General features: G+C 43.1%; 1 long non-coding RNA gene across 1 annotated transcript; it reads right to left on the minus strand.

Moving 5' to 3' along the window:
- Window positions 1-4,701: 4,701 nt before the first annotated feature.
- Window positions 4,702-13,325, minus strand: LOC141257232 (uncharacterized). The gene is made up of 3 exons (XR_012318040.1): window positions 9,936-13,325; window positions 8,740-9,768; window positions 4,702-5,040 (listed from the first exon to the last, which is right to left on the minus strand). It is a non-coding gene; the product is annotated as an uncharacterized lncRNA (long non-coding RNA).
- Window positions 13,326-14,965: the final 1,640 nt, after the last annotated feature.

Consider the following 14,965-nt stretch of genomic DNA (forward strand, 5'->3'; position numbering starts at 1 on the left):
TATAACGCAGAACCATGAAAATAAAAAATCATTTTTTTTCAACAAAAATGCTCTTTAGCCTCAAGTTTTTTATTTTCACAAGGTTAACAGGAGAAAATAGACCCCAAAATTTGTTGTGCAGTTTATCCTGAGTATGCTTATTAATCGGCCATGACAAGTTGATTATAAGAAGCTGAAAGGCTCTCACTATACCTTCACCCCAGGGTGTGATTCACTGGGGGTAAATTGAGAGCTGCTTGTCTCACACAGTGCTGGACATATGGAGGTAGCAGGTCTCCTGGAGTGAATACCTTTGCTAAAGGACATGGAAGCTGGACTCTAAGCCAGGTGGGCTATCCAGCACTATTGTATGGACTTGTTACTTTATGCTTTACCTTGTGCCAGACAAAGGCAGGATTTAATTTTTCTGTTGACGTGGTTTATGAGGATTGCAATAAACCAGCCGGACTTTAAATAGAAATGGTTCCTGTGTCTACTTCTTTAAGAAGCCGAGCGAGTTGACCTTACCACAGGGCCTTGATCACTACCTCCTGGAACCGAAGGAAGGTCCCGGTCTGGCCTGCACATCATGATCGTACGAAAGAGTTATACATTTCCATCTGTACGATGTGCAATACCAGTTTCTTGTACTACACCTTGGCTTTTATCATGGCACAGCACGGCTGGAGGTCTTGATCAGAGAGATCAACTTTCCCCATGTTCTTGTTGTACCCCAGGACACAGTCTGGTTTGGTGATCTGTGTAGAGGAACCTCATACATTGGTGGGGATGCTGCCATCACCATGTATGGTGGTCAAGAAAAGAACATCCCTTTTTGTCCATGTTCTTGACCACCAGCATGTTGTTGCTACATTGGGCTCTGCTCTCCCCCTTTCTGAGCAGATGCCCAATTAATGTCCTAGGGATGTCTCTTTGATTTCTGCGCACAGTACCGCATGCCGCAGTAGCTCACGCAGAGAGGGACTTGAAGAGTGGGATGCTGTAAAAGAAATCTTTGTAGAGGTGATAACCTTGACCCAGCAGTCGGTGCACTAATTCCCACACAATTTTCCCACTCACTCCCAGGACAGGGGGGCATTCAGGGGGTTGAATCCCGGGTGTCCTTCCCTTTATAAACCCTAAACCTGTGGGTGTGCCCTGAGGTACTCTCACAGAGTTTGTAGAGCTTAATTCCGTACCTGGCCCTCTTACTGTGAAGGTATTGCCGGAATTTGAGCCTACTCTTGAAATTATCAGGGACTCATCCATGCAGATGTCCCTTTGGGGTACATACACCTCAGCAAACTTGTTGCTGAAGTGATCAATGACCGACCAAACTTTGAAAAGTCAGTCAAAGTTGGGGTCATCTCGGGGAGGACATTGCACATTATAAATTGTAATGCAAAAATTTGATAATAGCCTCCAAGTGTATCCGGGGCATAACCATGCGCAAGGCTGTGTGCCCACGATGTGTTTTTTAAGCGTTTCCGCAGCAGCAATTCAGCTGCAGAAACGCTTAAAACGCTTGGTAGAAGGCCTGCCATGTTCCCCAATGATAATCCGCATGTGCTGTGCACATGCTGCTTAAATTTCCACTGCGGGAAAAAACGTAGCACTACCAATTATTTTGCAGAAATTCTGTGTTTTCTCCGCCATTGACTTGTATTGAAACTCATGGAATCCGCATCACTGGATCTGTACATGCGCATTCCATGCGTTTCAATGTGTGGATGGTACCCGGGTTTGGAGAAGAGGAGACTCTCCTCCGGCCCTGGGTACTATAGAACCTGTAAAAAAAATAAAAAAATATTATGCTTACCTTCTGATGGCCCACGGTGTGGTTGTCTTGGCTTGCCGGCAGATCGCGGTGGACTCACGGACCTGCGCTGACGTAATTTAGTCATGTGACGGCAGGTCCTTTAGTGTACCGCGAGCTGCCGGCAATCCGAGATGCATCGAATCAAGACTCCGGGGGGCCATCAGAAAGTAAGTATGATATTTATTTTTTAACATTGTTTCGGACACACTATATAAATCCATGCCGTTTGCATGGATTTATATAGTGTTACAAAGTTGTCAAGCACTTTCCAAGTGATGCTAAAATCGCTTGGAAAGTGCTTGACAACCCACATGTAGAAATGCATGTGAAGAACGCTTCACTTCCGCTTGTCCCTGGCAGGAAAAACGCATGTACAATCCGCATGTACAATCCGCATGCGTTTTTTCTGCCAGGGATAGGCAGAAATGCTCAGGAAAAATCCGGAGCATTTCTGCATCGTGGGCGCATAGCCTAACAGTGGAGTGTTATACAAAAGGTGAACACTTCAATATAGCTGAATTTCTGGTTCTTCACTATCCCCATGTGAAGAACAAGGCCCCAAAACCTCATAATTTCTATGGCGTCTACAGGGGTCCAGTTGATAAAAGTGCACCATGAGATTTACAAAATCCACAGAGAAAAATACTTTGAAAAAGTCAATTTCTGTGAGGCCCGTAGTGTCAAATTGGATTCCGGATTGCTCCACAAAATCAGCAATCTGTGGCTCATAATTTTTGGGAGGTGAGGTTCATAGGGGTTCACTAATAGTGGCACTGGTTCTTTTTCTGTCCTGGGGCATCTGTGTGGTGGTTCGGTATAACTTCAGGAAATGGAGGAGTAGGAAAAAAAAATAAATGAAGGTGGGATCCTGTCCCTCACTATCCGTGTCGGAGGCAAGGAAGCCATATGCCTTCTTCGCTGAATACAGTGATTGGGACAAGCGGGACATTTTTTCACGTATGCAGTGTTTGTGTGTTTACTAATGATGAGCCAGCATGCTCGGAAAAGAAGTTAACTGAGCACACTCGGGTGCTAACATAGTATCTTCGGCGTGCTCGAAAAATAGGTTTGAGTTGCTGCAGTAGCATGTCATTTGTCTGTTCTACAGCCGCACCACATGCAGGGATTGCCTGTTTTAATTTAGTCCTTCCCTTCCATGACGTAAATATACTTCAAATGTCGGGAAGGGGTTAATTGAGCATGTCAGAAAATATCATGGTGACCCCAAAGCACTATAGCTTGCTAGTATTGAATAACAATAAAAATAGGCAGAAATTGTCATAAGAAATGAATGCTGTCAGAAGTAAAATATTTCAGACCAGGGCAATCTGGGTTTAAAAGATCATAATGATCTGAGTGTGTTCTTATAATCGAGTCTCTGTTTATTGGCTACCTGTATTACTCATTAATTTATGTTTTTGAATTTTTTATATACTTTGTATACTATGGGACTATGTAGTGTGTTTGTACACTCACTACAGGATGCACAGTATTTTCATGTAAATAAATGTGATGACACTCCATAAAGGTCAAAGGCCAGACTAAGCTACTTCACGCAAATTGTCAGGTGCTTTCCTGCACTGCCCACGCTGCGTGGTGTCTCATGTTGTTAAACCACTGTGTGAATAATGTCACAGAAGTTTGGTAAGTGTCATGTTTCTTGCCTAAGGCTATGTGCCCACCATGCAGAAATGAAGCAGAAAATTTCTGCAGCATTTCTGCATCTCCCTTGCCAGAAAAAACGCATGCAGATTGTTCATGCAGATTGTACATGCAGATTGTACATGAAGATTGTACATTCGTTTTTCCTGCAGAATACATGCGGATTCACATGCGTTTCCGCATGCAGATTGACAAGCGCTTCCAGGCGATAGCATCACTTGGAAAGTGCTTGACAACTAGGTCACACCATATAAATCCATGCAAACAGCAAGGATTTATACAGTGTGACCGTAAAACAATAAAGCTATACTCACCCCCGAGGCCCCGGCGTGGCTGCAGCGCTCGTTCCTGTCTGGTTCCCGGCTGCCGGCATATCGCGAGACACAGCGGTGAATGGCCTGCGGTCACATGACTGTGATGTCACCGAAGGTCCTTCAGCGCTGCTGGCATTCAGAGAGAAGACGTCGGAAGGTGAATATAAACTTTATTTATTATTTTATTCTTTTTTTACAGGTACAATGGTACCCAGGTCTGGATGAGAGTCTCCTCTCCTCCAGAACTGGGTACCATCTGCACATAAAGACGCATAGAAGCCGCTTGTAGAAATGTACAGACACGGATTCTATGCGTCTCAATGCAAGTCAATGGCGGCGCTTCTGCAAAATTAATGGACATGCTGCGGATTTATGAGCGCTGCGGAAAAATCCGCAGCATGTGCATTGACATTGTGGAATGCCATTGGGGACCATGGGGTGCGCATTACCATGCGTTTTTGATGCGTTTCCGCTGCGGAAATTCGGCAGCATAAACGCATGAAAAACGCATCGTGTGCACGCAGCCTAAGAAGGAGTAGGCATTTCTAGTATACAATGCAGCACCGCCAGTATCTGTTTATATTATTATGGGTCTTTTGAAGCATTGTGTAGTGTATCAAAAAAGGTTGTACCATGGCTTGGGACTTTCTTTTGTCTTACATGTTTTTCTCCTACAGTTATGTGCAAAATAATTGCAGTGTGTTTAAAACAACTGAGAAAAAGCTCAATCCTCATAATAGTATTTATTTTCATATACACAAAGGCACTGGGAGCACTGCACATTCAACTCCATATGAAAACATGAACAAGATATCAATTTTTAAACTGAAAATGAACAAAAAGGAAGAATAGCAGTGTCGGAATTTTCATTTACAAACTCAAATATTTACAGTATAAACTGACATTTGTTCACAGGGTTTTCTGTTAATCATTTAACTAATATTTAGATGTATGACCTTTTATTTATAACTGTTTTACATCTGTATGACATGGAGTCAACTAACATCTGACACCTGTGAACAGATATTCCAGCCCCAGCCAACTGAATTACATTCCATGGTTTATTTTGCATTCTTAGGTTTTGTATCAAAAATAGCATTTTTGATGTCACTCCACAAATTCGGATTGAGGTTTGGAGATTAGGCTGGCCACTTCATAACATCAATCTTGTTGGTCTGGAAGCAGGATGTTGCTCGCTTGCTGGCAGGGCTGTGGAGTCGGAGCCCATTTAGGTGGAGTTGGTATAAAATGGATGAACTCTGACTCCTAAAATATATAATAAATTGAGTACAGTAGTTCAATGCAGTTTGTGGGAAATATTTTTTCATAAGAAGTTGGGAAAGTTATGAAATGTCCTATAAATGTCTGTCCTATTCCTGATCTAAGGGTCTAGACTTTTAGCAGAGATGAATCTGTGCTGCAGTAAATTTATCACTTAAACATGAGCCATGTATGAGGGAGTCCGAGTCATGGAAATTGAGGAGTTGGAGGTTTGGCTTACCGACTCCATAGCCCTGCTAGCTGGTGTGTTTGGGGCCTTTTTTTCTGATAAAACACCCATTCAAGGCCATTTCTTCATCAGCAATAATAATAATAATAATAATAATTTTTATAGCGCCAACATATTCCACAGCACTTTACAAATTTTAGGACAATACAGAATAAGCATATCTCAAATCGAAAGGAGTGAGGGCCCTGCTCGCAAGCTTACAGTCTATGAGGAAATGGGGGAGACACAAAAGGTAAAAAGTACATATATTGTATAATGCAGCCTTGATAAACAGCAAAAGGCAACATGACCTCTTCCAGTATTTTGATATATTCAAACTGGTCCATGGTGCCTGGTATGTGATAAATAGGCCCAACTCCATAGTATGAGAAACATCCCCAAACCATTATGCCTGCACCTTCAGGTTTTACAGTCTTCACAGTGTCCTGTGGCTTGAATTCAGTGTTTATTGGTCTGCTGCATTTAGACCTAATAAGAACAATCTTGCTATCATTTGTCCATAGAATGTTGCGCCACGTCTCTTTAGGTTAATGTGTTATTTGGCAAACTATCTTTTTCAACGTCTTTTTTTTTTCAGAATTGGTACTTTATGAGGGTTTCTTGCAAATAGTTTGTCATCACGTAGGCATCCTCTAATGCAGGGGTCCTCAAACTTTTTAAACAGGGGGCCAGTTCACGGTCTCTCAGACCATTGGAGGGCCGGAATATAGTTTTTTAAAAAAAAAACTATGAACAAATTGATATGCACACTGCACATATCTTATTTTGTAGTAAAAAAACAATACAGGAACAAATACAATATTTAAAATGAAGAACAAGTAAAGTTAAATCAACCGGTATTTCAATAGGTAGGTAACTGTACCCAATAGGCAGCATAGATCCTCAATAGGCAGGTAAATGTCTCCAATAGGCAGCATAGGTCCTCAATAGGCAGGTAAATATCCCCAATAGGCAGCATAGGTCCCCAATAGGCAGGTAAATGTTCCCAATAGGCAGGTAAATATCCCCAAATAGGCAGGTAAATATCCCCAATAGGCAGGTAAATATCCCCAATAGGCAGCATAGGTCCTCAATAGGCAGGTAAATATCCCCAATAGGCAGGTAAATATCCCCAATAGGCAGCATAGGTCCCCAATAGGCAGGTAAATGTACCCAATAGGCAGCATAGGTCCCCAATAGGCAGGTAAATGTCCCCAATAGGCAGGTAAATGTCCCCAATAGGCAGCATAGGTCCCCAATAGGCAGGTAAATATCCCCAATAGGCAGCATAGGTTCCTAATAGGCAAGTAAATGTCCCCAATAGGCAGGTAAATGTTCCCAATAGGCAGCATAGGTCCCCAATAGGCAGGTAAATGTCCCAAATAGGCAGCATAGGTCCCCAATAGGCAGGTAAATATCCCCAATAGGCAAGTAAATGTCCCCAATAGGCAGCATAGGTCCTCAATAGGCAGGCTGTTTCCCCCTTATAATGCCCTATGCAGGCTGTTCCCCCCTTATTATGCCCCATGCAGGAGTTCCCTTTCTCCCACCATATAATGCCCCATGCAGGATTTCCCTTTCTCCCACCATATAATGCCCCGTGCAAGATGTCACCCCCCCATATAATGCCCCATTCAGGATGTCACCCCCCCCCCCCCCATATAATGACCCATGCAGGATATCACTCCCCTGTCTTTATAATGCCCCATTCAGGATTTCACCTCCCCATATAATGCCCCATGCTGGATGTCACCCCCCCATATAATGCCCCATTTAGGATGTCACCCCCCCCCCCATATAAGAACCCATGCAGGATATCACTCCCCTGTCTTTATAATGCCCCATTCAGGATGTCACCCCCCCCATATAATGCCCCATGCTGGATGTCACCCCCCCATATAATGCCCCATGCTGGATGTCACCCCCCCATATAATGCCCCATGCAGCATGTCACCCCCCATATAATGCCCCATTCAGGATGTCACCCTCCCATATAATGACCCATGCAGGATATCACTCCCCTGTCTTTATAATGCCCCATTCAGGATGTCACCCCCCCCCATATAATGCCCCATGCTGGTTGTCACCCCCCATATAAATGCCCCATGCAGGATGTCACCCCCCCATATAATGCCCCATTCAGGATGTCACCCCCCCATATAATGCCACATGCAGGATGTCACCCCTAATATTATGTCCCATGCCTCCATACATTAAAAAAAAAAAAAAAAAAAATCCAATACTCACCTCACTTCTCACTTGCTGCCGCTGCTCAGGTCCGGACTCCAGCGTCTCCGGCGTCGTCCCTCTCTGCGCTGCCTGTGACAGCACTCGGGAGGGCGCGGTGTAAAGACGTCACCGCACCCTCTGACCTGAGACGTCACAGGGAGCGCAGACCAGGAAGACAGCGGATCTGCGAAGGCACGGGGAGAGGTAAGTATCCGGCTGCCGGGGCTCTGAGAAAGCGGGGGGAAGGGCGGGCAATGGCACCGCTCCCCTCTGCCCACAGCCCAGCGGGCCGGATAAAAATCCTCCGCGGGCCGCATGTGGCCCGCGGGCCGTAGTTTGAGGACCCCTGCTCTAATGGTTGCAGGACTCACAGATAATTGAAAATCTTTGATCTCCCTGGAGCTGATCAATGGATGCTTCTCTGCCATTCTTGTGATTCTATGATCTATGAGGATGGTAGGATTTCTTTTCCTGCCACGATTTGGGATTTGTTTGACATTTTAAAGCATTGGAAACTTTTGTAGCTGAGCAGTCAATTATTTTCTGCACTGCTTTATATGTTTTCCCCTTTCCAATCAACTTCTTGATCAAAGTGATTTCTACTTCTGTACAATGTATAGACGGACCCATTTTACTCTCTCAACACAAACTAAAATCAGCAGGTACAACATGAATGCAAAAAAAAAAAAATAGGTGTCTGATTTTTAGCTAAAGTTATGGATTAAACTCACCTACTTGAATAACTGGGTCCATGATGCCACCTTTTTAAAAAAAATGTTTTTTTTTTCATACAAGACATATGAATACCACATTGATGGTATTAATATACACAAGGGCCAGAAATAAATGAAAATCGGATTAAACACACTAATATAAGACCATGCGTCCTTTATCAAAAAGCGCCTGAAACGTGTCAAAACTTTCCGCTCCCCTCTTTTCCACTGTGGATATTTTGTTTTAATTGTTCAAATAAAATTCAAGTTTTATCTGGAGCTGGAAAATCTACTCCTTTTCTCTTACAAATTCACGTCTGGGTCATGACGGGTTCCATGCTCCAACATTACAATGTGCTGCAAGTACAGGTGAGCTGGCGCTATTATTCTATGACTGTTAAAAACTACACATCTCATCTGTTGTCGAGGTACTCCTGGCTTCGGCTTAGAATTACTGATTAAAGGGATTGTTCCTGTTCTGCTAAATTTCATTCCTGAATGCAGTTTTATATAAAGAAATAAAGCTGTACTAACCTTCTCAAGGTCCATCAGTGAGTCTCCGCCACTGCCCCAGCGGAACAATCCTATAAACATGTAGGAGTATGAGCCATATGTAAAAAAACAATTATTTATTGAATACTTACAAAACATATAAAGCTTTAAAAAGGAGAGTGTCAAACTTAGGCCAAGCCACACATAAGGCCATAAAATACAGCTGTAAATAGTCACTGAATTAAAGTGGTAACCTCCATATTAATATGCACATATACACCAATGAATGAGAGAACTTTGCAACACAAGTAGTGTGTATATAATATAATATTTAATTATTATTATTATTATAGCGCCATTTATTCCATGGCGCTTTACATGTGAAAGTGGTATACATAGCAAAAACAATTACAATAATTTAGAACAATACGAGTCTGCGAATGGTACAGGAGGAGAGAGGACCCTGCCCGCGAGGGCTCACTATCAACAAGGGATGGGCGAGGATACAGTAGGTGAGGGTAGAGCTGGTCGTGCAGCGGTATGGTGGAGCGGTGATTACTGCAAGTTGTATGCTTGTCGGAAGAGGTGGATCTTCAGGTTCCTTTTGAAGGTTTTCATGGTAGGCTACAGTCTGATGTGTTGGGGTAGAGAGTTCCAGAGTAGGGGGGATGCAAGGGAGAAATCTTGTATGCGATTGTGGGAAGAGGAGATAAGAGGAGAGTAGAGAAGGAGATCTTGTGAGGATATATATAGGACCTTTGTATAAACTATGCACAAGTATATCTCTAAGATTTGGTGCCTTTCTGTAAGTGACGGATGGATAATTCTTTGTACATCTATCCAAAGTTTGATCCACTTTCAAAATGGTCCAATATTTGGAGAGTGTTTCCTTCATATTATGCCACTTGTTGTTAAAAGTGAAAATGAATCTCACCTGATGTTCAGAGGTATGTTTTTATGTTTGGTCTGGAGCATTTATCTCCTTTTAGAACGCATTGCCCTGTTCAATCCTTTCTTTATACTCCGGTTGGAGTATCCATGCTTCTTATATCTTTCGAGGAGATGGCCCTCCTGTTGGATGAAGAAACAGTCAGTAACACAAATTCCCCGAGTACGCAAGAATTGGCCAGTGGGAATTCCATTAATGAGGTCTTGTGGATGAGATGAGGTGGCGTGAAGTAGAGAATTGACCGCTGTGTCTTTTCTATAAACTTCAGTATTGAAAATGCCTCATTTACCTTTGAAGATTCTGACGTCCAAGAAGTCCACCATGTTCTGGCTGTAACTGCTTGATAATTTGATGTTTTTCTGATTGGAGTTCAGATTCTGGATAAACAGTTCGAGATCCAGTTCAGATCCCTGCCAAATAAAGAAAATATCGTCTATAAAACAAGTCCATAAAAGGACATTTTCAATAGTCTGTGGTGGATTAGTAAAGAAAATTCCCCTCAGAGCCCTAAAAACAAATTTGCGTATGAAGGAGCAAATTCCAAAAGGTTAAGGAGGAATTGAACCAGAGAAAGGTCTGTATCCGTCATGGACAGGAAAATCAGGAAAATTCTAGTTGCCTCCAGACCATCCTCTTGGCGGATGGAGGTGTGGAGTGACTCTACGAGTCACTATCTTCATATCCTCCTCCAAAATGATGTTCTAGACTTTGTTGAAGATATCATTGGTGTCCTTTAGATATGATGACAGATTGTCAACCATTGGTTTGAGATGGTAGTCCAGGTATTTGCAGCTCTGTTCCCATAAACTGCCATTACCCAACACAACTGGGCGACCTGGTGGGTTAACAACATTTTTATGCATCTTGGGTAATAAGTAGAGGCATGCCACTCTTGGAAATGCTGGAACAAGACTGCCTTTGATGTCCTTGGATATGGTTCCGTGTTGAAATGCTTTGTCCACGATCTCACGAAGTTGTCCTTGAAAAGAGGAAGTAGGATTATATGTCAGTTTCTTATAACATGTACAATCCCTTAGCTGCCTAAAGCCCTCTTTTTCATGTAGGATAGTGGGCCAGATGACCACATTCCCACTTTTATCGGCTGGCTTAATGATTACCCCTTTAAGGTTTTTCAACTCGCATAAGGTTTATCTTTGAGATAGTGAGAGGTTATCATTATAGATGCCACTTGGAATTTTCCGAAACTCTTCAGTTACAAGCTTCACAAACAATTCAATGTTAGGAAATAAGTTAAGTGGTGGGGATTTCTTAAGTGAATGTATACTTGCCATTAGTGGGGGTCCCTTCTTGTAATTCGCATAATTCTTCAGGGATATTTATTGCTTCCAATTCCTGTGCTGTCCATACTCCTTCTGTTCTGGGTTTTTCATGTAGTTTTTAAAGAACCAGCTTTCAGGCAAAAAGATGTAAATCCTTTATTGCTATTAACAGATCAAAGGAACATGTGGGGGAAAAGGTGAGTCCAAGCTTCAAAACCTCAATTTGTTAATGAGAAAGGCAGATGTTTGAGAAATTAAGGACCTGCAGTTTTGAGGATTCGGTTGTCCTGTTAGGGTTATTTCTGTTCCTCGCATAACCCCTGAAATATTTAGTCTTCCGTTTTCCTTATCACAGAGAATATCTTGTCCCATCGTGTTGAGACTCATTTTCATCATCAGTGGAGGTAATCTAATGGTGGGAGGAGACGCTGGATGTTCAGCGTTTTTCAGGATTTATTTGTCGCCAGTTGTATACAGTATGACTTGTAATTGTATAGGTCTCGTTGAAACTTTTTCATTTTTCCATCCTGCACCTACTTTTGTCATACCAAGAATTGTTTTACAGCATCAACTTTGAAAGCCTCAATAGTTGCTGGGGGAAGGGCCTCCTGTAATTTCACTGCTCCAGCTTTCTGACATTGGCTATGGCCCTGGCGTCACGTCGACAGCATGGCAGTTCGTGAGCTCAGCAGCTCTGAGTGGGACATTCCATCTACACTGGCTCACTTGTAACCCTGATTATAACTATGGTGACGCACCCTAATTGTGGGTATAGGGGAACCTGAGCAGATGACTGGGCTGTTACTAAAAATAAATTAAACAAAGACCAAAACAGATATTACCACCATATGGTGAAATATAATGGTAGATATCAGTCTTGCAGAATATATAAGACATTACAGTACAGTTATAGATGGTGACTTCCAGCTGACATTCTTTCTGATGGAGTCACTCACTTTTCCATCTGGCCCAGACTGTCATGACAACTTCCATCCACAACCCATCTGCAGAGATTACCACAAAGACATATTTGACTTCTCACATTTCCTGCACTGTCCCCCCATCAATTCTCAACCTGAACAACCTCTTATCCTGCTGTCACCCCAATACTGTGCAGCTGCTGTCGTATGTGTCCCTATTACTGCACCTGCTGCTTGGCACAATAACAGCGCTCCTCATAGTACCCAACATAATAATGCCCAACACTATGTCCCTTCCACAGTATAATGCACCCACACCTCCCCTATACTCAGTATTATGGTCCTATAGCTCCGCTACACACAGCATGATACCCCCCACAGCTCCCATATTCACAGTATGATCGGCCAACAGCTGCCCTATACATAGTATAATGCCCCCACAGCCCCCCCATACACTGTATGATGGGCTCGCAGCTCAGAAATACACAGTATGATGTCTCCACTGCTCCCCCAAAACACAATATAATGGTCCCCACAGTAGAGCTTACACAATATAATGGTCCCCATACTCTATAATGGCTCCCACACTCTATAATGGCTCCCACGGTAGTCCTCACTTTTGCTCCCACACTGTATAATGGCCCCCACTTTAGCCCCCAAACAGTATATTGGCCCCCACACTGTATACTGGCCCTTGCATTAGCCCCCAAACGGTATAATGGTCCCCACACTTTGAGGGCCACCATAGTATTCCCTAAAAGGTATGAGGCTTCCCCACACTGTGTCAGGGTCCTCCACACTGTATAATGGTCTTCCATTGTTTATGATGCCTCCAGTCACACCACAAGTTTTATAAAAAAAAAAAAATCATATACTCACCTATTCCAGGTTCCTGGTGATTGACTTGCGGACAAACGCGCTGATATTATTATAGCACTGACGAATGCACAAGATGTCAGAGTCCCAGTGCAGCGTGATAACGTAGTCTGACATCCTGTGCATGTGCCAAAGCTACTGTATCGTCCTGCTGTTTTGTAGACTGCAGGCAAATTGACCTGCGATGTAAAGAAATGGGAACATAGTGGAGGGAGATCATGTCTCCATGCTCTTCCACAAAGCATAACTATATTGGTGTGCTGCCAAGTGAGCCCCTCTGCTACCCTGGTAGCTACGCTATTATTTAAAAGGTGAAATTAGAGTCTGATGGTTTCATTAAATGGAACAATGATCAGGTGTAAGTGGATGACCCGTTTTATCTGAAGCACAGGAATCTAAGGACGGAGTCACACTAGCATACTGCATCCAATGCGAAAGCAGCTGATCCAATATGCGAATGACACTTTGCTCCAGCTCTGCTGCGAGCTTGAGCCGAGTGTCATGCTACTGTGCTCCGATCCTCTTGCATGAGAGAATCGCAGCACAGCTGCGGAGGAGACTGAGAAAGTAATTTCTCCATCTCCTCGATGGCCTGACTTGGCGTATATTGGACTGCACTGAGATGACATCTGAGTGCAGTCCGATGTTTCACTTGCACCCATAGACTTGTATGAGTGTGAATGAGCTGAGTCTCGCTGCAAATCGCAGCGATTTTACTCTAGTGCCGAGTTGGCATGAGAAAACAATCGCAGATCAGCACTGCCCCATAGTATAAAACTGGTGCGAGTGCTATGCAATATTTTATTGGGGGCCCATATGACAGAAAATACCTGAAAGTGACATCATTCTAAAAACTGAACCCCTCAATGTCCTCAAAACCACATTCAATGTGGAAGGAAAAAAATAACATTTTACTTTTTTTTCACAAAAATTTTTCTTTGGTCCCAAATTTTTTATTTTCACAAAAAGGGTAATAGGAAAAAATAAAAGCCAAAATTTGCAGTGCAATTTCTTCTGAGTACACAGATACCTCATATTCGGGTAAAAAGTAAATTACTGTTTGAGTGTACGGCAGGGCTCGGAAGGGGAGGAGCACTGTTTGACTTTTTGAATGCAGAAATTGATGGAATTGAGAGCGGATGCCATGTCGCGTTTAGAGAGCCCCTGATGTGCCTAAACAGTGGAAACCCCAACAAGTGACCCAATTTTGAAGACTAGACCCCTCAAGGATTTTATGCAAGAATATATAGAGCATTTTGAACCGACAGGTACTACACAGAATTTGATTAGGTCATCATATTGAAAATTTTCATTTTTTCACGAAAATTTAGTTTTAGGCAAAGTGCCCACGATGCAGAAATGCTGTGGAGCGTTTCTGCATCTTCCCAGCAGAAAAAACGCATGCGGATATTACATGCGTTTTTTCTGCCAAGTAGAAGCGTTTGTGAAGCTTGTTGAACATGCAATTTCGCATGCGGGTTGTCAAGCGCTTTTCCAAGCAATTTTAGCATCACTTGGAAAGTGCTTGACAACTTGGTCACACTATATAAATCCATACTACCAGCATGGATTTATGCTGTGTGACCAAGTTACGATGCGGCATCAATTGTAAAAAATAAAAAAATTAAAAAAAAGAATAAAAATGTTGAAAAAAACCCCCAAAAAAACATAATCACCTTCCGATGGCCCCGATCTCCTTGGCCGGTGTGTCCGGTGTCTTCGGCGGCTCACAGTGCTCTAAAAAGGACCTCCCATGACGTAATTTAGTCATGTGACAGGTCACGCGACAGCCGACGTCAGCGGTCGCGTTACCTGTCACATGACTAAATGACGTCATGGAAGGTCCTTTTATACCACCGCGAGCAGACGAAGAGCCAGCAGCGCCGCCGGGAGCAGACAGGGGGTCATCAGAAGGTAAGTATATGTTTTTTTTTATTTTAATTCTTTTTTACCTACAGGTACTATGGTACCCGCGTCTGGAGAAGAGTCTCCTCTTCTCAAGACCCGGGTACCATCCGTGCATTGAATCACATAACATCCGCATGCATGCTTGTATGCATGCAGATGTTATGCAGCTCAATGCAAGTCAATGGCAGCAATTTTACTAAAATAATGGTAGTGCTGTGGATTTTTCCGCAATGATAATCCGCAGCGGATATTTCCGCAGCATGTGCACAGCACATGCGGATTATCATTGGGAAACATGGCAGACAACTTAACATGCATTTTTAATGCATTTTCGC

This window comes from Phyllobates terribilis, unplaced genomic scaffold (assembly GCF_046119375.1).
Source record: "Phyllobates terribilis strain yellow unplaced genomic scaffold, ASM4611937v1 Scaffold_3__8_contigs__length_932513732, whole genome shotgun sequence".
NCBI lineage: Eukaryota > Metazoa > Chordata > Amphibia > Anura > Dendrobatidae > Phyllobates > Phyllobates terribilis.